The sequence below is a fragment of the Bubalus kerabau genome, chromosome 1 (genome assembly GCF_029407905.1).
Source record: "Bubalus kerabau isolate K-KA32 ecotype Philippines breed swamp buffalo chromosome 1, PCC_UOA_SB_1v2, whole genome shotgun sequence".
NCBI classification, from domain to species: Eukaryota; Metazoa; Chordata; class Mammalia; order Artiodactyla; family Bovidae; genus Bubalus; species Bubalus kerabau.
This window is the reverse complement of record NC_073624.1, coordinates 234288538-234309463: the sequence shown is the minus strand read 5'-3', so window position 1 is coordinate 234309463 and position 20926 is coordinate 234288538. Positions and strand designations below refer to the sequence as shown.

The following is a 20926-nucleotide window of genomic DNA, read 5'->3' as shown; positions in this document are numbered from 1 at the left end:
TTGCTTCTCTCCTGGGTCCTTCCCTGCAGTGCTTACGGACAACTGTGTTTTGAGAGAGGCACAGAGCCTCTATCTATGTGCCTACATGACACCCACAGCCCAATGGTGCCTCAACACAGTCCAACAGGGCAGGGGCGATTCCAAATTGTCTCAGCTATTCCCCTCACTCCAGGCCTCCCGTCTGCCCCCTTTCCCTGAGATGAGATGCAAAATGAGTTTTAGTTGGAATGTATCTTTTTAAAAAGATTACAGGACAAAATCATCCTTGGTACAAAATAATTATAAGATATAATCTCCTTTGTGGCTAAATCCTTGAGCAAATTCAAGCTAAAAACAGTTTTATTCTTAATAAAAACAAGATTAGCAAATGGAAATATATAATTCTTATTAGAAAGATATACTTAGATCCAAAGCCTTGCCGCCTCTGAGTTTTCAGATGCTCTCCCAGCCATCCATGTCCCCAGATGCTTCCTCCCTTCTGGGGAGCCCCATAGATGTACCTACATTGCTTCTGAAACCTCTCTCTTGGGCCCCCGATTCTCAACCTTCATTTCCTTCACTTTAAATTCTAGTGCAAATCAGCTCAGCTCTCCTGTTGGCATCCCTCGGCTCTGACGGACTCTCTGCCCATCGGGAAGTCCACTCTGCTCCATTCTAAGAGCCTTGTTAGGGGTGACTGGGATGCATACCATTGGCAAATCGCTTCTGGAAACGAGTTTCCCACTTTGGTGGGAGATGGAGCAGGGACTATCCCACTGGGGTACTGGAGTGGCTTATCAGCCTGCGTCCCAACTCTATGCTCCTGACTGGGGTTTTCATAATCTCTTTTCCCTCAATTGCTTCCTCTTAAAAGTATTTGCATTTAAACAAGAGTTTGCTCCCCTGCTGATTTCTCCTCCTCCCCCACTCCTTCGATTCCATTGCAAAAGCTGCCAGAGTTGTCGAGTGTTGGTGTCTGGATGGGCTCCATGGCAACAGCTGGGAGTTGAATGGTGTGAACTTCATATTTCCTTTTACAGATACGGATGGCAGAATAGGTGCATTTAGAAGAAATTTCCAGGAAGTAAAAACGGAACTATTTGTCACCTCTGAGTCTCCTGGGCCTGCTTTGAAAACCTCTGGGTAGATTGCAATGGGTAAAATTTCTCAGAGAAGGGACCCGTTCAGTGATATTTTAAAGCCAAGAGCACACAATTCTATCCAGGGAGAATGGTGCAACAAGCATGAAGAATTGAGTTCCAAGGTCTCCTTGACACTGACCCATGACATGACCTTGAGCAGACAGGTGATCTCTGGTTAACTTGGGTGCTTTCGCACTGTGCTGGGTGGTGGAGGAGCCTCTGAGGTTGAACTCCAGGACCCTCCTCCCTGTGGGGCTTAGCTTGACTTGCCCTTAGCAGAGTTCAACATATTCAGTTCAGTTCAGTCGCTCAGTCGTGTCCATCTCTTTGCGACCCCATGAATTGCATCACGCCAGGCCTCCCTGTCCATCACCACTCCTGGAGTTCACTCAAACTCATGTCCATTGAGTCAGTGATGCCATCCAGCCATCTCATCCTCTGTCATCCCCTTCTCCTCCTGCCCCCAATCCCTCCCAGCATCAGAGTCTTTTCCAATGAGTCAACCCTTCGCATGAGGTGGCCAAAGTACTGGAGCTTCAGCTTTAGCACCATTCCTTCCAAAGAACACCCAGGACTGATCTCTTTATAATGGACTGGTTGGATCTCCTTGCAGTCCAAGGGACTCTCAAGAGTCTTCTCCAACACCACAGTTCAAAAGCATCAATTCTTCAGCGCTCAGCTTTCTTCACAGTCCAACTCTCACATCCATATATGACCACTGGAAAAACCATAGCCTTGACTAGAAGGACCTTTGTTGACAAAGTAATGTCTCTGCTTTTGAATACGCTATCTAGGTTGATCATAATTTTCCTTCCAAGGAGTAAGCGTCTTTTAATTTCATGGCTGCAATCACCATCTGCAGTGATGTTGGAGCCCCCCCAAATAAAGTCTGACACTGTTTCCACTGTTTCCCCATCTATTTCCCACGAAGTGATGGGACCAGATGCCATGATCTTCATTTTCTGAATGTTGAGTTTTAAGCCAACTTTTTCACTCTCCACTTTCACTTTCATCAAGAGGCTTTTTAGTTCCTCTTCACTTTCTGCCATAAGGATGGTGTCATCTGCTTATCTGAGGTTATTGATATTTCTCCCAGCAACCTTGATTCCATCTTGTGCTTCTTCCATCCCAGCGTTTCTCATGATGTACTCTGCATATAAGTTAAATAAGCAAGGTGACAATATACAGCCTTGACATACTCCTTTTCCTATTTGGAACCAGTCTGTTGCTCCATGTCCAGTTCGAACTGTTGCTTCCTGACCTGCATATAGGTTTCTCAAGAGGAAGGTCAGGTGGTCTGGTGTTCCCATCTCTTTCAGAATTTTCCACAGTTTATTGTGATCCACACAGTCAAAGGCTTTGGCATAGTCAATAAAGCAGAAATCGATGTTTTTCTGGAACTCTCTTGCTTTTTTGATGATCCAGCGGATGTTGGCAATTTGATCTCTGGTTCCTCTGCCTTTTCCAAATCCAGCTTGAACATCAGGAAGTTCACAGTTCACGTACTGCTGAAGCCTGGCTTGGAGAATTTTGAGCATTACTTTACTAGCGTGTGAGATGAGTGCAATTGTGTGGTAGTTTGAGCATTCTTTGGCATTGCCTTTCTTTGGGATTGGAATGAGAACTGACCTTTTCCAGTCCTGTGGCCACTGCTGAGTTTTCCAAATTTGCTGGCATATTGAGTGCAACACTTTCACAGCATCATCTGTCAGGATTTGAAATAGCTCAACTGGAATTCCATCACCTCCACTAGCTTTGTTCATAGTGATGCTTTCTAAGGCCCACTTGACTTCACATTCCAGGATATCTGGCTCTAGGTCAGTGATCACACCATTGTGATTATCTGGGTCATGAAGATATTTTTTGTACAGTTCTTCTGTGTATTCTTGCCACCTCTTCTTAATATCTTCTGCTTCTGTTAGGTCCATACCATTTCTGTCCTTTATCAAGCCCATCTTTGCATGAAATGTTCCCTTGGTATCTCTAATTTTCTTGAAGAGATCTCTAGTCTTTCCCATTCTGTTTTTTTCCTCTATTTCTTTGCATTGATTGCTGAAGAAGGCTTTCTTATCTCTTCTTGCTATTCTTTGGAAATCTTAATTCAGATGTTTATATCTTTCCTTTTCTCCTTTGCTTTTTGCTTCTCTTCTTTTCACAGCTATTTGTAAGGCCTCCCCAGACAGCCATTTTGCTTTTTTGCATTTCTTTTCCATGGGGATGGTCTTGATCCTGTCTCCTGTACAATGTCATGAACCTCTGTCCATAGTTCATCAGGCACTCTATCAGATCTAGTCCCTTAAATCTATTTCTCACTTCCACTGTATAATCATAAAGGATTTGATTTAGGTCATACATGAATGGTCTAGTAGTTTTCCCTACTTTCTTCAATTTAAGTCTGAATTTGGCAATAAGGAGTTTATGGTCTGAGCCACAGTCAGCTCCCGGTCTTGTTTTTGCGGACTGTATAGAGCTTCTCCATCTTTGGCTGCAAAGAATATGATCAATCTGATTTTGGTGTTGACCATCTGGTGATGTCCATGTGTAGAGTCTTCTCTTGTGTTGTTGGAAGAGGGTGTTTGCTATGACCAGTGTGTTCTCTTGGCAAAACTCTATTAGCCTTTGCCCTGCTTCATTCCATATTCCAAGGCCAAATTTGCCTGTTACTCCAGGTGTTTCTTGACTTCCTACTTTTATATTCCAGTCCCCTATAATGAAAAGGACATCTTTTTGGGGTGTTAATTCTAAAAGGTCTTCTAGGTTTTCATAGAACTGTTCAACTTCAGCTTCTTCAGCATTACTGGTTGGGCATAGACTTGGATTACTGTGATATTGAATGGTTTGCCTTGGAAATAAACAGAGATCATTCTGTCGTTTTTGAGATTGCATCCAAGTACTCCATTTCAGACTCTTTTGTTGACCATGATGGCTACTCCATTTCTTCCAAGGGATTTCTGCCCACAGTAGTAGTTATAATGGTCATCTGAGTTAAATTCACCCAGTCCATTTTAGTTCGCTGATTCCTAGAATGTCGACGTTCACTCTTGCCATCTCCTGTTTGACCACTTCCAATTTGCCTTGATTCATGGACCTGACATTGCAGGTTCCTATGCAATGTTGCTCTTTACAGCATCAGACCCTGCTTCTATCACCAGTCACATCCACAACTGGGTATTGTTTTTGCTTTGGCTCTATCCCTTCATTCTTTCTGGAGTTATTTCTCCGCTGATCTCCAGTAGCATATTGGGCACCTACCAACCTGGGGAGTTCATCTTTCAGTGTCTGATCTTTTTGCCTTTTCATACTGTTCATGGGGTTCTCAAGGCAAGAATACTGAAGTGGTTTGCCTTTCCTGTCTCCAGTGGACCACATTCTGTCAGACCTCTCCACCATGACCCACCCTTCTTGGGTGGCCCCACATGGCATGGCTTAGTTTCGTTGAGTTAGACAAGGCTGTGGTCCGTGTGATTAGATTGACTAGTTTTCTGTGATTATGGTTTCAGTGTGTCTGCCCTCTGATTCCCTCTTGCAAGACCTACTGTCTTACCTGGGTTTCTCTTACCTTGGACGTGGGGTATCTCTTCACAGCTGCTCCTTACCTTGGACAAGGGCTATCTCCTCACCGTTGCCCCTCCTGACCTTGAACGTGGAGTAGCCTCTCTTAGCCCTCCTGCGCCTGCGCAGCCATCGCTCCTTGGGCGTGGGGTAGCTCCTACAAATACAAATTTTGGTGTCAGACAAAGCTGGATCCCAAACCCAGTCACATACTTGTGACTTTAGGCAAATAACTGTGTGAAGCCTTGGCTTTGCCACAAGCCAAAATGGGGCTGTTGCAGATACAATTGTTGTTCTCAGTCCTTTACACCCTTACTCTTCCATGTGACTTTGCAGGGCACATATGTGCACAGGAGTATATTCTCTTACTTTATCCTTGTTGTTCACCATATGTCTTGCTTGGGCCAATGGAATGTTAAGGACTTGGTGTGAGCAGGGGCCATAAATGTTCTTCCAAGGTTTGGTTCATTGGTTCTTACATCTATGACCTACCATGGAAAGAACATGAACATCAAAGTGTCTAAGTCTACAGGGAATGAGGACACACATGAAACAGACTGGAGACCACCGTCAGCCTGGAGACGACTGATGCTTGAACCTAAGCCCCTCCCAAGCTGGCCCGCAGACCTGTGAACTAGGAAATGAAATGCTTTTGATTAAAAGCTGTTGGGTTTTGAGGGGGTAGTTTGTTATGTGCCATTGTTGTAGCCATAGCTGACTAATACAGGGAAGCTACAACAGTGAGGATTAAATGAGAGTATGCATATGTTACCTGGATGTTGTCATCTCCATGCACCACTGCTTTGTTCAGTCTGCACTACCCTCAAGGTAGGACTTTGATGTTATCAACTCACCCCTGCCCAAACAGAGTCCATGACCTCAAGAAGCAACATAAATTTTACTGACATCTGGTCATCACTCTCTATCTGCCCCTGAACCCCATGCTCTCTCTGAAACCTTCTTCATTGTTCTTTTTATCCTCAGAGCAAGTTAGCTTTAGCCTGTCCCCTTTAGTCTTGTATCCTATGCCATCACTTAACATTATCTTCAGGTACATCTAAAAACAGCAGCAAGAGAGACTTAAGTTCTCAAGGACCACCCCCTAAGATGGTGTGACAGACAGTGTCACTGAGCAACCTAGAGCCCCTTGGCACTCACTGTCCCCAAACTGCCACATCTTCTGCTTCTTCACAAATACACTTGAGATTTTTTCTCTCTTAAAAGACTTTGCTCGGTTTGGTTTGCCCACAGGCAGGACAGAAAGGCCAGGGAATTGGCTCTGTTGTGTGATGGACAGGAGTTGGTGGATAGAGCCTTCAGATTCTTCATCCCTTAGATGGGGCAACTCTGAGGCATGTTCTGCACTGTCTTCCTGAGGACTCCAAAGATTTGAGCCCCAATTGTCCACAGTATCATCCTCCCAGAATTAAACGTGGTATTGACTTCTTTCCCTTCCCTTTCTTAATCCACTCCCTCATCATCACTTCCTGAGATTATCTCCAAATAAACTATGTGCATCCTGATCTTTGTCTCAGGGTCTACTTCTGGAGGAACTCAATTTCAAATACATAGATGATATAAAGAGCAAGTAAATATTTTTTTCTTGCCATAATAGCTTTTCCTCCACTTAATGCAGTGCCAAGTAGACAGTGAGCATGCAATAAATGGTAACCATGATGATGGTGATGATAAGTCTATGCACTCCAGCTAGAGTTCATTTGGCATTGTACCCCAGGAATCTTCTTGGTAGACTCTTCTTGCTTGTTTCTTGAATACCTGAATTCATGGATATCTGTTTCATTTGCAGCCCTTGGTCTGACCTTAATAATAATAATAATCCATAACGTCTAAGGAGAATTTTAGAGTTTATAAAATGAGTTGTGATTCATTCATTCAACATTCATTTATTGGACTTTTGTTTTTAAAATGCCCACTATATGCCAGGCATTGCCTAAAGTGCTGGGAAAATAGCAGTGACCAAGACTGTGCCCAAAGCTTGTGCCCTCATGGGACTTAGGTTCTAGGCAGGGAAGACCACACAGCTTAACACTGAATTAACTTAATTAATGTTCTAAACAAACATTTAAAATATACATTTTATAAGCAAATCATTAAATCAGAACTTAATTAAACAGACTGTGGTGCTACTAATACATAGGAAATAGAACAGGATTGATTGACGGGGAAGGATTGAGGACACTTTTTAGATGATTATCAGGACTAGTGACTGCAAAGTGAATCAGTACCAGGATTCAGGTGTTTAGCTAGAGTACAGAGGTGACATATTTCATCTTGGAATCTTATAACAACCTTGCCAGGTGCCTATTCTTATTTCTCCCACCCCTTCCTCTCCTTTTTTCCTGTGAGGAAGCCATGGCTCAGAGAAATCAGATACTTTGCCCCAGCAGCACAAGAAGGAATGGGGACTTGAAGCTGGTTATTTGTAGGTGACCCAGAAGGCACCGGGCAGCAGAAGACCTCAGATGGGGATGCCAGGAATCCAGATGATTGCCTCGCTCATGCCAATGCCCAGCTTCCATGTGCAGAAAATGATCATCTTTAAGCCGAGTGTCATTGATGACCCCCCACCAACCTGCTGAGTGTTGCCAGCCAATACACCCAGCAGAAGGAAGGCAAATCTCACCAGTCTTTCCCCAACAAAGCCAGCTGGGTGCCTGGAGCAACACACACTGCCTGGTCCACTGTGGCAGCCAAAGATGCCAGCTGTCACCTGGCAGTCTTTGCATGATGCAGAGATTCAGGGAAGCGCCATGGCTAAGTCAGTAACACCTCCCCACCCCATGTGGCAGCCACAGACCCACAGCATGAGCACTGAGGGAGTGTCTTCACTTCCAGACACCGTGCCAGTGATGGGTGGGAGTGCCAGGCAGGCTGGTTCCCATGTGCAGCCTAGCACACGGGCTTTCCCAGTCGTTGGCATCTGAGCTCAGGAGTCCATAGATATAACTTCTCTGAGTTTACTACCACTCGAAATTAATCAGTAGTCCCTGTTGTCTCAGACTTTCTTTATGAGAAAATAGATGCACAAACCAGGCAAAGAGTTACTTATAGTTATTTGCATTTATGAGTTCTGGCTAGAACCCAGGGGCCCTTCTAAGTCTTGGTCTTCAGCCAGGTGTTGAGTATCTGCTGTGTGCCAGGCACTGTGTTACGTGCAGATAAGTGTATGTCTACTGAGAGAGAAACATGAAGTTATGAATGTTACCTTAGAAGTGATGGTACAGGAATAAATGTGGGTCACCTGCCAGGGGGACCCCAGAGTAGGAAATATATACTTCTGTGGTAGAGAGGGGAAGCAGGTGGGTGGGGTCTTGAAAGTCTAGGGCAAAGGTAATGCTTGAGCTGTCTCCTGCTCTTTCCAGTGAGTTACTTGAATTTTCCATTTGCTTAAACTCGTATTAGAAGTTTAAAAATTCACTTATTTATTTTAGCTTCAGTTTTGTATAAGTTTGAGCATTTAATTATGAAGAAAGCATTATCATCAAAGCTGTGTGAATTTTAGCAGATTCACAAGCCTCTCTTCCAAGGGGGCTTGGATGAGTTAAAATATATACAGTGTTTAGAATGAGGCCCTGCACTGTATGCTATGATTCTTTCCTTCCATCCCAGAGGACACCCTCAGGTGGAAAGTGGGTCTGAATTAGTCGCAGCAGCAGTTCAGACACCTGCAGTTTCCAAATTGTGCCCCTGGAGGCTGCAGGAGCCATGTCCAGCTTCCGTGAGCTGGGGTCTGTGGGTGCAGCCCATGGCTCGGTTAACCTGCAGTGCTGCTCTGAGGATCGCGGTGGGAGATCATTGGGGATATGGACATGAAGCTTACTATTTCTCAAAAGACAACCATGTGGCCCGTGGGTTTGTTTTTGTTTGCCATAGGCCAGCATGTGTCTCATTTGCTAAAATACACAAACAAAAAAGTCCACACTGCAAAACACTGCTATTGAGAGGCATGTTTGGGCAAATCAGGAGAGAGTAAAAATCCACCACAGCCATTTTCAAAGTCTGCTGTGCTTGCGACGAGGCTTGGGGAGGTTCTGCACAGAAATGACATGCCTCATCAGGTCTCGGGTCTTGGGTCTTTGGTATTTGCTGGCACCACGTCAAGGGAGAGGTGCGGGCTGGCAAAGCCCAGGACAGGTTATCTGTGAGGGAAAGTTTGGATTTTAGAACAAAGCAGTAGGTAGAAGCTTATGGCCAAAATCTCACTCCCTAGGAGTGAGACCCACTAAGAAACATCTGGGGTGGGAGGACCAACAGCTAGCTGGTCCCAGGTGCTAGGGGTGGCTGCACACAAGCTGATATGGGAAACAAGCAGTATTTGTCTGGCACTCAGGATACTGAGCATCTCCAAGTCCTCACAGCCTGAGGGAGGCTGGAGGAAGCTCGGGATCTGGGATATGCCAAGGCGAAATGAGCTCAAAACTCAGCTGTGCTGCCCATTGGAGCACACAGACTTTGCAACTGCTCTGTCTCTGTGCCTTCAAGGATGTCACTGTCCCTCCCCCTTCCCCAGGATTTTGTCCTCCAGAGGAGTCCCCCATCTACAGCTTCCTTGCTGGGGGACTTGCTGAATGACTCATGTCACTGCTTGAACACCTTCAACAACTGTCCCCAGAATACAGAATTAAGTCTAACCCATAAACTCAGCGCCTAAGGCAGCTTACTCTGCTATGGCCCTGAAGTCCCACTGCTTCCTCTGCTCCATGTTTCAACTCCACAATACATGCTCACCACAAATGAACCCCTATTTACTACCTCTGGGCCTCTGCTGATGCTGTTTCCTCTGCCTGAAGGCCTATGCTCTTCTCTCATCCTTGTCATTCATTACATGAGAGACTGTCTATTATGTGGCAGAGACTATTCTGATGCTGCTTGAAATGGCCATGGTAGTAGACTGCAAGAAAGACCATAAATCCTTCCCCTCTTTGACTCCACCTGCCCTCCTGTTCTGACTCTGGGTTCAGCTATGTGACTGGTTTTGGCCAATGGGATAATAGTGAATGTGATGCAGGCAAAGGCCTGAAATGTGCTTGTACTCTTTCAGCTTCTCTTGGAAATCTTCTGCCTCTGTGTGAATGAGCCTGGGATAGCCTGGGGGACCCTGAGAAATCTTGTGAAACAGAGATGATGGCTCAGCAAAGGGCCCTAGACCAGTCAGCCCCAAGCGGACCCCATGTCTGTTCACAGATGCCTGAATGAGTCCAAACTGTCAACCACAGAATCCTGTGCTAAACAAATAGTCGTCTTAAGTTACACTTTTTGGGCGCTTTCTTGAACACAATAGATACCTACTGCAGCCATTGATTTGTCTTATCAGTCTAATCTTCTACCCCTTCTATTGGTACTAGCAACCTGTTTTTATAGTGATTAACACCCTCCTCCAGTCTATGCTGGGCTTCCCAGGTGGTGCCAGTGGTAAAGAATCCACTGACCAGTGCAGGAGATGCAAGGGACATGGGTTCGATCCCTGGGTCAGGAAGATCTCCTTGAGAAGGAAATGGCAACTTACAGTATTCTTGCCTGGAAAATCCCATGGACAGAGGAGCCTGGTAGGCTACAGTCCCTGGGGTCACAAAGAATTGGACACAACTAGGCACACACACGTAATGCCATTCTATGCTGTGTGCTTTTGGTGAAGCTAATCCACCTGTTCCTCTGACTCCAAGACAGTCAATCAGTGTCCATCAGTGGCCCCTAGGATGGGCACATGATAAGATTCACATCTGGGATTTTTGTTGGAATTCCTAAAGTAATAATGCTCTTTTTCCAGCACAGTGGCTAAGCTAGGAGGTCAGCCTCGAGTGCTCACATAGCTCCCACAGAAGAGAGAAGGACTGAGACAGAGAGTGAGTCCTGCCAACCCAGTTTCCAGGGTTGGCCTGTGTCTATAGTTTCATCTCTCCCAGTTTTTTTCTTTTCTTTTTTTTTTTTTTTAACAAGACAAAAAAATTTTCCTGTATTTCTGTTTAAGCCAGCATGAGTGGAATCTCTGTCATTTACAGCTCCAAGTTACTGACTGATACACTCCTCAAATGCCACCTTCTCCAAAAAAACTTTTCTTCATCTCCCAACAAGAATGGAGGTTTCTTTAGATTCTTGCACATAGTCAAGAACACTAACTTCAAGTCAGAGACTTGACCTACAGTGATCACAGGGCTTGTTTTGGAGATGGGCATGTGACCCATGGATAGGCCAGTGGCCGTCAGTTCTGGGACTTTTACTGGAACTGTTAAAGAAGAGAAGTTCTTTCTCTGTGGCATTGCTAGACTAGAAGGATGAAGCCAGGAGTTCATAACCTCCATCTTACAACCAAAATGAAAAGCCTGTCTGGGAGTGATGACAACACAGAGGGAAAGGAAAAGTCAAGGCAGGAGATGGGACGGTGACAGCTTTAAGTCCCTCTATCCAGCTGAACTTGAAGACCAACATACCCCTAGACCTTTTAGAGAATCTAGTCAATATCTTCTCTTTTTTGTTTAAGCTGGTCACAATTGGGTTTTTGTCACTGAAAGAGACCTGAAGAACCTCTCTCTGCCTCAGGGTTGTCCTCTGTGAAATAAGGTTTGACAGGACCCCTCCCACACATGTGAGATGTCTAGCACAGCACTGGCACAGAGTGGGGGCTCCACACTGGTCATGGTCCTCTGGCCTCTGGCATCTCCCAGAAAGCAGCTCTTCCTCTGTTGGCCAGCTGACTGTCAATTGCCCAGAAGGCCAACAGCCTTCTTTCCTTGTTGCAAATAGCATCGTCTCATCTGAGTGGACAGTCAGGCTCAGTGGAATGTATATTTGTCCCTGATCTCTGGTTTCTAATTGTCACCCAGGATGTGCCCAGCAGGCAGCCTGCTGTGTTCTGTGCACCACAGCCAGATGATAAATCTTTGATTTTTGCTCTTCTCTGCTTCCTGGGAATAATGGGTCCATAATGAATTGTGTCCACAAGAATAGCTGTAATTGTAACAGTGCTGCAGAGAGGGAGCTGGCAAATCAACCAGTCCCGTGAAATGTGCCTACTTTGTTCCAATCACTTTCTTTGGAATGGCTACCAACTTTATTTTTCCATCTCAAACTTTTAATAAGCAGTGGGCTTTCTGTGAGAGGAGAATGAAAGCTATACAACTGGGAGATTTTATTCTTTGTTTGTTTGTTTTATTCCCTTATCTATACAATTTCCCTAAGAATTTTATCTCAAGGGGTAAAAGCCTCAGCACTCCTTCTTCTCAAATATCTCAGCCACCCTGGTATTGTATCAAGGGATTGACACCTACCTGATATCCGGAGATGTGGAAATCACTTAGTTGCTGTCCAAGGTGCTGATAGCTGCTATTATTATGGAAATCTCAGAGGAGATCTCGAAGCTGCACTGTGCACAGTCACAGAGACCAGTGGTTAGGGGACAGGGTGTGTGTGTGTGTGAAAGTGAAAATATATGTCACTCAGTCATGTCTGACTCTTTGCGACCCTGTGGACTATAGTCCGCCAGGGTCCTCTGTGCATGGGATTTCCCAGGCAAGAATACTGGAGTGGGTTGCCATTCCCTTCTCTAGGGGATCTTCCCCACCCAGAGATCAAACCCAGATCTCCTGCCTTGCAGGCAGATTCTCTACCATCTGAGCCACCAGGGAAGCCTCTGTGTGTGTGCGTGTGCGTGTGTGTGTGTGTTTGCAGGGCTGAAAAGATTGGTACGAGGGGGTGGGGCGGCCCTGATCATCCTGGGTTGTTTCCTGTAAGCATGTCTTCTTGGAAGTTCACAGCCATCTTGACTCTGAGACCCTAGGATTCAAACAGAACCATATGATGAGCAGTAAAGAGTGAGGATGGTAAATATGACTTTCTAACATCCATCTTGGATTATAGATAAACATAAGAAGAATCAGTATTAATTATATTTAGCACCTTTTATAGTACTGTTTACTTGCTATATGCCAGGCACAGTGCCAAGTATTAGTATCCATTTTCTCACTTAACCCTTAGAACATCCCAGTAAGTTAGGTACTATTATTGCTTCATTTTTTTTAGTCAATAAAACTGGAACTTGAAAAATGGCTAGACTCAGGGCAGAGACTGAGTTTTGACCTCATAACCCACCTTGTAGATACCATGTCAGGCCTAGTGAACTTGCCTGGGACTGCATTCTAGAAGACCCAGAAGGTTAGCCTCCAGCTCACTGGGTGACTTTAGAGCAAGTAAAATTTCTCATATGGGCTTTGAATTCTTCAGCTAAATGAGTGGATCAGCTCTAAATCCTCCAGGTAGCCCTGATTCAGTGGCCAGATGCCTATCATTGGAAATACACCTTAGTCTTATCTAGGGAAGTCCATGGTCACTAAGTCACAGAGGGGGTTCAATCATGGGACAGTGAGATATGTACCCATGACCTTTAGAGTTCTTCCTCCTATGAGAGTCTGATGCCAATTTTTTTCCATCTGTTTTCAAATCTAAAAGGCCAACATTTGTGCTCCCTGAAGCTTGGTCATGCTGATTTCAAGGTAGCTCTATTTTCCAGCTGCAATTTGCTCAAGTTACTCAGGAGGCAGGGAGGAAACACCCATCCATCACTCAGTCTTCCTCCTGAAGACCATGCTTGGCTGAGCATGGGACACTGGGTGGGAGGACCCTGAGACAATTACTCAAAATACGCTTGCTGCTGGTGCCGCCATTGTCTCTGAAGACACCTCATTTCCCTACCCCCAGCAGTGCTCTCACTTGGTTGAATGCTGAATGTACATTAGGGAAGCTCATCCCTTTCATATTTCTGGGGAAAGTCTGACACAGAAGGACAGGTACCACTTAAGATGTCAAGGCCACAGCGCAACTGGCAGATAAATTTCTGCGTAAAAATTCCACTTTCAGCTTTGGAGCAAGGAGATCATGTAAGATTCTCTGATGTCAGTCAGACATGAGGACTGCCTTCAGCCAGAGAGGAAGAGGGATAAACAATCTCGGGAATCCAGCCAATTCTTTCACCAGCTGAAGATTTCAGTACTGACTGCCTCTACCCTCACAAGTCCAGTCTTTGTACAAGGCCTCTCCCAAGATCCCTCTCCATGTCTGCCATAGATCAACACCTCCTACAGTATTACCTCTTTTCTATTTCTACTGCCATATCCTCTTGGAATAATGTCCTAACTTATCTTCCTGCCTCTAACATCTCTGTATGACAATCCATTCTGTAGAAAGTTGCCATTTGAAGACTGTTGAAGGGGGATTCTGGACAGCAGCTTTCCAGCATAGGAGATTTCCAAGGCTTCTTGAGTATTTACAGAAAACAACACTTCTATGGCCCGTTCTCCAAGCCTAACACTTATTGTGTGCTTACTCCATGATGGCAGGAATGGCACTAGCCACTTCATGCATTAACTTGTCTTTCACAACAGCCCTATGAGGTGAGTAATTGTCATTTAGCTGCTAAATCATGTCCAACTCTTGGCGACCCCATGAACTGTAGCCTGCCAGGCTCCTCTGTCCATGGGATTTCCCAGGCAAGAATACTGGAGTGAGTTGCCATTTCCTCCTCATAATACAGCTGAGTAAACTGAGGCTGAGAGATTAAACAGCCTGCCTAAGATCTCCCAGTTTATAAGTGCCTAATCCAGATTTAAACCTGAACAGTCTGCATTTTCCCTCTTTTTTTAAATTACTTTTAATAGACTTGATTTTTTAAAGTAGTTTTGGGCTTATAGAAAAATGAAGTGAAAAGTATAGAGAGTTCCCATATATCCCATTATCTTTGTCCCTCCCCAATAATAGAGTGTCCTCTATTGTTAGCGTCTTGCATTGGTGTGGTACATTTGATGAACTAATATTGATACATGGCTATTGACTATATAGTAGTCCATAGTTTACATTAGGGTTCACTCTTGGTATTGTATATTCTATGGGTTTTGACAAATGTGTAATGACATGCATCCACCATTATGATATTAAACAGGATAGCTTCACTGCCCTAAGAATCCCCTGCACTCCATCTATTGATTCCTTCCCCCAACTCTTGATATTTTTATTGTCTCCAACTACAGACCCAGCTGCCTAGAGGCCCTTCATAGTTTCTAGCTTCTTTCACTCTCTGGAAGAATAAGGCAGGGTGGGATTTGACAAAGTCAGAGCCCATCATCATCACCAACGGTGGGAAGGGACTTCTTAGACTGATTAGCCCTGGTTCTTAATGGACTCTGTTTGCCTGTCTCCACAGACTTGACAGGTGGCTGGGGGTGGAGAGATGGGACTAAGAGTATCATCAGCAGAGTCAGAGAACTCAGTAGATGGAGCAGGTGATGGAATGAGGCAGCAAAGAGCTGTTGGGTGGGCTCGCTCCGGCCACAGCCATGAGGTGGCTAATGCTACTGCACCTGCCTGTGGCAAACATACCCACAGCACGTCCTTCAGAAGCACCACCTCCAACCACTTACGCAGTGCCGCTTCTCTGAGTCTTTCATGTGCATGTGGGTTTCCTGGGCATCTTGTTAAAATGCAGATTCTAATTCACTAGGTCTGAGGAGAGGCCTGATAGTCTGCATTTCTAACAAGTTCCCAGGTGATGCTGAGAGAAGCAGGGATGTAGGAAACAGAAGATGAATTTACATTGGGCTCATTGCCTGTTTTGTCATTGGGCTTGCTGCCTAATTTCCTTAAAAGCTCTGATTATTTCTTATGCTTCAGAGAAATACTTGCACCTGGCTGAGTTCAGTCCTAAGTTCCACCATTAAATAGGGACATTTTCAACCTCAATGTGCTCAGATGAAGGCACCCGGGATGGATAATGAGGCAATTATTCAATAACCAATTTAGTCTTTCAATAAATATCTGCTGAGCTCCTAGAGTGTGCTGAGCACTGTCATCTTGAGACCAGTCTAGCAGCCAAAGGAACCAAAACTAAGCAAACAATCAAAGTAATTTCAAGTTGTGATAAATGCGTGGAAGGACGCTAACAAAGGCCTAAGTTGCAGACTATTGAGAGGGAAGGGAATATTTTAGAATAAGTGGTTGTACAGGTTTCCTACTGCAGGTGTAACAAACCAACACAAACTTAGTGGCTGAAAACAAAACAAGTGTATTCTCTTTCAGTTATAGATGTGGATGAAGTTCAGAATCAGTCTCACTGAATTAAGGGTCAAGGTGTCTGGGGACTGCTTTCCTTCTGGAGGTGTTGGGGAGAATGTTTCCTTGCCTCTTCCAGCTTTCAGAGGTTACCCATATTCTTTGGTTCATGACCCTTTCCTGGAATCATGCCACCCTCTGTGTCAGTTGTCACATCGCCTCTCTGACTCTGGTCTTCCCACTTCCCTCTCATAAAAAGACCCCTGTGATGACACGGGGCCCAAGAAAATAATCCAGAATAATCTCCCCAGCTCAAGATTCTTAATCAGGGGATTCCCTGGCAAGCCCATGGTTAGGACTCAGCTCTTTCATTCCTGTGGACATAGGTTCTATTGTCGTTTGGGAAACTAAGATCCTACGAGCTGCGTAGCATGGCCAAAAAAAAAAGAAAATTCTTAATCACACCTGCAAAGTCCCTTTTGCCACGTGAAGTGACAGACTGACAGGTTCCGGGGATCAAAATGTAGACATTTTGTGGGGGGTCGGGGAGCAGATGTTATTCTGCCCACCACAGAGTCAAGAAAGCCTCTTTGAGGAAAGAATATGTAAGCTGAAAACTCAGCAGAAGTCAGAAATGAGAAGAGGAGAAGGAACAGCTTTCTCAGCAGAGCAAACAGCAAGGGCAAAGACCCTGGGGAGAGAGCTTTGAAAGCCCAAGCACTGGAGATAACCCCAGGGTGGGGAAGTACAGGAAGCAGACAAGATGAAGGGGCAGCAGACGGCAGGGGCCACATGGGCTATGATGAGGACTTTGGGTTTTATTCCAAGTGTGATCAGGAGCCACTGGAAAGCCCAAGCCTGTTACTGATGTGACCTGACTTGTGTCTGAAGGGACGATGGTTAGAGTTCTCCTTACCAGATGAAGGAAACCATCAGTCCTGTGGGGAGCTGAGTTTGGGTGTAGTGTGGTAGTGTGGTAGTGTGGTAGGGGGAGGTATCTTGATCCTAACTAGCTTGTTTCCAGGCAACCCACATATACAACTCCAAAGACACTCCTTTTAGAGTTCTTTCACTGGTTCACACTCTTAACCTCCAGTCCCACAAACTAGACGTCTCTCATTTCTCTAAACCCTTTGATGATGTTGCCTTGAGGATTTGTCCCTTTTTCTCCCCTGTTTCCATCTTTACTCATCTCTGCTCAGGCTCATTCTCTTGACTTTAGATGTCCATATCCCTGTCTTCCCTACCAAAGTGTCATCTCTTCAAGGGCCTCTCCCATATATCTCTCATCTTTGCATCTTGTCACTAATTGGAAGCTTGGCTCTAGTAATCCCTCTGTACAAATACAGGGCTGACAAACAAATGGTTTCAGCTGCAGATCAAAAACTACTCAAATATGAGATGAAGATGGATCATTCAAAGTAGCTCCCTCAAAATCCAAGGTGCTGGCATGAATGATAACACCACCAGGAGTGGACTATTGAGAATAAAGTCCATATGGCAAGAGGGTGGGGGATGGTAGAGATGGTGTTGGTAAAAACATTCATGCCTTCAATAAATATTTTTGTGCATCTACCACACCTCTGGAGAAAGAAATGGCAACCCACTCTAGTATTCTTGCCTAAAGAATCCCATGGAGCCTGGCAGGCTACAGTCCATAGAGTTGCAAAAGAGTTGGACACCAATGAATGAAGCATTTCCTGTTCCCACCCCGAAAGAGGAAACTGGATAGTCTTCAACTTCCTCTAAATGCTGGGAGTGAATTTCCTTTGCTTCACTAAGCCCTTAATACTCCAAGATAAACTGGGCTCTTCTTAGATCCAGATTTACTGGTGCATGGCATTGAATCACAGGGAAAACTGGGCCAAAAAGATCCCTGTATTTGTTAAGAATTAAAAAAAAAGAAAGAAAAGAAAGAAGAAAGAACTCCCTCTCCCTTCTCCCTCTCCTTTTATCCCCATATGTTCAAATGGTCACATGGAAGTTGAGTCAAGATGTGGCCTGTACAGGCCTATTATTATGCCAGAGACACAGCGGGGGGTGGCATTGTTTTGACAAACTTGAAAGGCTTCAAAACCCAAAAGGCTTAAATGTAACATGCTGTCTCTGTAAGCTGTCACTCAGAAACTGCTCCAACCATTGATCTGGGGAGAGTGAGGACAAATCAATGATTGGGTAGGGAGAGGTCTGCCTTTCAAGTCCATGCTTCTCTTATTTGCTGTTTCTGGCCAGGGAGAGGGATGGTGGGGGCGGGGGTGGGGAGTGTGGCGGGGGTGGGGTGGGGAAGGCACTGGGTTATTTTGAAAACCTTACCTTAATCACAAGGAATAAACATTAGAGACTGTAAGCACAGGACCCTCATCTTACAGATATTATGAGTGAGGAGCCTTACTACTGACTTTCCCAATCAATTCCTCCACTCACCTCACCTTAAACCCTCCCTGGGATTAAGGAGTCCCAGAGGAGGGGAAGGTCCTTTTCATCCTGGTCACTGACATATAGAGGGAAAAACTGAGGGCTATCCAAAAGTCTGAAACAACTCAGTTGGTTAGTTTAAGAATATGGTTCCTGTGTGACAGACGAATGCACGTTTAAGTCACGACTGTTTGAATGAAGACAAAGAACTGCACTTGGCCGAATGATTATACTGTTTGAAAGCCTAGACTTAATTTTCATGCCTCAGGCCCAGGATCTGCTTCTGTAAAACAGCTTTCTCTGCCCCACTCAGCCACAATTTGGCACTTTGTGCCTGATGAATTCTTCTGAGAAAGCTCTTGCTGAAACAATTGCGGTTGTTTGGAAGCACTGTCCACGGTGTGTTAGTCCATCTCCTTGAGAACAGGCTTCCTCGGTGACCCCGTGGTAAAGAATCCACCTGCCAATGGAGGAGACACGGGCTCGACCCCCCCTGGAGGAGGGCATGGCGGCCCACTCAAGTATTCTTGTCAGGGAGATCCCATGGACTGAGGAGCCTGGGAGGCAACAGCCCATGGGGTTGCAAGAGTTGGATATGACTGGGTGACTGAGCATGTACACACCAATGTCTCACTGATGAAGAAATAAACACTTGACCACACAACCCTATATTATGTTAGTTATAGAAAAAGATGAAAGGGGGTGTGTCTAGTTCTGAGTCAGAAGGAAACAGGAAGATAGAAAATGAGGAAAAGGAAAGAATAATAAAAGAGAGGGACAGACGGTAAGGTTCCAGGAGGGAGACACAAATTTAAAAGGTAGGGGCTCAGCTGACAGTGAATTCTTATTATCACTCCTCTCTGAAGTGCTAATGAAAAGATTAATGGCAAAGAACTCCATTGTTCAGACTTCTTTGGCTGCTCTTTATCTTCTGCAGTTCCACTCTGAAGGGGACAGCTTCAGGGAACTAATTTTCTGTACTGCAGCCTAAAAGGCAGAATGCTACCACGAAAGCTGGATGAAACCAGATTTGGCTCCTTGAGATGGCTCAGGGGGATCTTTGTCTGTTGGTTGAAAAGCAAGGTTTTTTGCATCTACTCTGATCACCCATAGAACTGGATATCGTTCTCCCTGCTCAATCACATCTGTCACAAAAAAAGAGAACCACAGAGAAAAGCAGAGGATAAGAAAGGGACTTTTGGGGTTCCCCACTTTCCATTCATTGAAATCCTCAGCAGTTGCATGGGTCATCTCATTTAATCCTCACCTTTGGGTAGGTACTTTTATTATTCCCATTTACAGATGAGGGAACTGAAGCTGAGAATACATAACTTGCCCAAGATCAGAGATCTGATCCTCATTAGAGCCCAGATTTGAGACCAAGATGGTTTGATTCCAGAGCCCACTCCCTTCACCAGGATGTTGCTGGACTCTGCCCACCAGGAGGCAGACTATCACTGATGGGTGAGGCGTGACGGCAATGATGTTTGGTGGTGGTGGTGATGATGACGACACGTGAAAGCTAGTTTATTATTACTGAGGGTGTTTTGTGCCTAACATCATTACTAAGTGATTTACCTACATTGCCCTATTGAAACCTCCTGACAGGTAGGTGAGGTAGGTTTTATGGTTTGTAGATAGAAACTTGAAGTCCAGAGAGATTTAGACTCACCCAAGGTTGGAAGGACTGATGCTGAAGCTCCAATACTTTGGCTACCTGATGCAAAGAGCCGACTCATTGGAAAAGACCCTGATGCTGGGAAAGACAGAAGGGGATAACAGAGGATGAGATGGTTGGATGGCATCACTGACTCAATGGACATAAGTTTGAGCAAGCTCTGAGAGATGGTGAAGGACAGGGAAGCCTGTCATGCTGCAGTCCATCATGACTGAGCGACTGAACGACAACAACAACAAAGGTTGTCCAGTGAAGGGTGCAGTGGTGGACCTCAGAATTGAGATCAAGTCTGCTGCTGCTGCTGCTGCTGCTATTAAGTGGCTTCAGTCATGTCCAACTCTGTGTGACCCCATAGACGGCAGCCCACCAGGCTCCCTTGTCCCTGGGATTCTCCAGGCAAGAACACGGGAGTGGGTTGCCATTTCCTTCTCCAATGCATGAAAGTGAAAAGTGAAAGTGAAGTCTCTCAGTCTTGCCCGACTCTTAGCGACCCCATGAACTGTAGCCCACCAGGCTCCTCCATCCATGGGATTTTCCAGGCAAGAGTACTGGAGTGGGGTGCCATTGTCTTTTCCATGAGACCAAGTCTACCTGGCTCTAAAAATGATGGTAAGGCTTGGAAGGGTTAAACCAGAGGACATCTTCACTGACCAGACTTCAGTCTGACCCACAGAACCCCCGTGGAGAAAGGGATCTTCTAATTCATCCCTTTGCCTTTGGAGGGATAAACCACTGTTATCTGCTTCTGATAGTTGCAATGGGGTCAGAGGCTTTTAAGGGGCTTGTTCAAGGTCACAGATTGTTTGACATCATCTCAAGTCCCCCCTACCCAAGACTGTTAAATGATTAAGAGTTGTCTGCACTGCCTCCCTGAGTTCTCTGGCCACTCCATTTCATTCCCCCACCTGGTACCTAATGTCCACTTGATGTTCCTGCGGTGCTGCGTTCCTTCTTATTCCTGCCTTTGCTGCCTTTCTTGAATCCTTTTTACTCACTAGAATTTATCTTGCCATGTCCCTCCTGACCCTGCCAGGTGGCTAAAGTCAATTTGATCAAACTCATTTGCACTAAAGCATTAATGGCTTATTATAGCAATCCTTCTGGG

At 45.2% G+C, this 20926-nt stretch overlaps 1 long non-coding RNA gene across 1 annotated transcript; it reads right to left on the bottom strand.

Moving 5' to 3' along the window:
• Positions 1–8214: 8214 nt before the first annotated feature.
• On the bottom strand, positions 8215–19892 carry LOC129642256 (uncharacterized). The gene is made up of 3 exons (XR_008709575.1): positions 19816–19892; positions 11960–12464; positions 8215–8833 (listed from the first exon to the last, which is right to left on the bottom strand). It is a non-coding gene; the product is annotated as an uncharacterized LOC129642256 (long non-coding RNA).
• Between the last annotated feature and the right edge of the window lie 1034 nt (positions 19893–20926).